This window comes from Otolemur garnettii, unplaced genomic scaffold (assembly GCF_000181295.1).
Source record: "Otolemur garnettii isolate 467f Iridium unplaced genomic scaffold, OtoGar3 scaffold00481, whole genome shotgun sequence".
NCBI classification, from domain to species: Eukaryota; Metazoa; Chordata; class Mammalia; order Primates; family Galagidae; genus Otolemur; species Otolemur garnettii.
The window spans coordinates 11,071-13,113 of NW_003852876.1; positions in this window are offsets into that span (position 1 = coordinate 11,071).

Genomic DNA, 2,043 nt, shown 5'->3' on the forward strand with positions numbered 1-2,043 from the left:
GTAGAAGATGCATTTAAGTATTAACAGTATTAACTCCCACTCTGTCAGGCATCTTGCAAATGTATTGGTTAATCTTTTACCTCAAATAAATAAAAGCCTGATTGTAGGGAACCTCCAACCACTTTCTCTCCTCTCTACAGAAGAGGTCTAGCAGTAAAATTGTGTTGTAGTTAAGACTCCCATACATGGACCAAGTTTCTTTATCCATCGTTGGTATTAGGGCCAGGCTGGTTGCAAAGGAGTATACATTTCGTTTTTCAAAAGGCTGCCAAGTCCAAGGGCTTTCAACTTTTTCAGTAGACATTCTAGGAGTGAATTTATGGGAATTGAAGGACCATGTCTCATGGTTTTCTTTGTGCTTAGTGGGTAGGGCGCCAGCCCCATATATCCAGTGGCGGGTTCAAGCCTGGCCCTGGCCAAACTGCAACAACAACAACAAAAAAAGCCAGGGATTGTGGTGGGCGCCTGTAGTCCCAGCTACTATGGAGGCTGAGGCATGAGAATTGCCAAAGCCCAGGAGTTGAAGGTTGCTGTGAGCTGTGATGCCACAACACTCTACCGAGGGAGATAAAGTGAGACTCTGAAAGAAAAAAAGAGGAATAGATGATCTGTTGGAAAAGGGGTCCCCGGTTCCATCAGGTTGGCCTCCTTGCATTGGCCTAGAGCCCTCCATGCAGGCAACTCTCCCATCTACAGTGAGAATTCGTTGTGACCTACGAAGGTGTCCCAACTACAAATAGTGAAAGAGTTCCTGTGAAGTCACCACGTAAGCTTCCTGACCCATAGTTCCCTTTGAAACTGTGACTAGATTTCAGGGTCTGGAGACAGCATGACTCACCCTTACTGGATCCAATACATGCTTGTCATCACTGTCCATCCTTGTCTTTCCAAGCCTGGAATTCATTCCTCCCTCAATGCCACCCTACAGCATTCAGCTCCCATATCTTAAATGGCCTTGCGGTCTATCCTGCCTTTACTAGTAACCACAGTAACCACAGTAGAAATGATGCCCATGAGAAGATGTTGAGATTCCCCCTTTACACAGACAGTAGCTTAGCAATTGCAGCTTTAAACCAAGAAGAAGAAAGCTAAAACATGTTTCTCATCAGAAATTTCCCTTTTAAATTTCAGCCAACATGATCCATACAAAATTATTTCTAAATCCCTTATAGGAACAATCTCTCCACTTACAAAGACCATCAATAGCATACCTAGACTTTCTGTTTTTGTTCCAAATTTTCCTTCCTTTAAACCACCAGTTACTTTAAGACAAAATGACTTCCATACAAGATCCTTTCTATGCAATATTATTCTCTCTTTCCTACTTTCCTTATCAAAAACACATCTTCATATCTTTAACTTTTTTCACATTTTGTTTTCTCTCTTTACTGTTGCCTTTCTCACACAAAACAATTCCTCTCTGCTTAATCATTTTCCAAAAAAACAAAAAAAACAAAAACATAGACTTTCTATATCTCTTTTCTATTAGCTGCCATTTATCTTGTCTTTTTCCTCCAAATCCTTACTTCTAATGAACATTAAAACAATCTCTGAATTAGAAAATATTATATCTACGTTTTCTCAATAAGAACACATTTTGTGTCTCTTTCACAATACATACTGATGCCAGAATTTCGTCTTGTCTCCCTGGCTGGCTTGCCAAATCTAATACCGGACTTTTAAGTTCTTGATCTCAATGATTTGAAGAATAAATCCACAGACCACAGATCAGTGGTAGGACAGAATTTATTTACAGAAAAGAATACGAAAACACTAAAGTCCCCAGTTGGGAGAGAAAACCCAAGTCGGGAGAGAAAAGCTCTCTGTTTCAATCTCCGTCACTCTCCGTTTAGTGGTATATATAGGTGCATTGGTTCTTTCTATATGAGGCCAAGAAATGAATGGACACTGTCCCTTCCTCTGTGGAAAGGTGAATGAATGCATTAATGATGGACACAGTCCCTTCTGCTGGGGCAAGGTGAATGAATGCATTAATGAATGGACACAGTCCATTGGAGGCCTAGGAAACTTACATGAAATTGG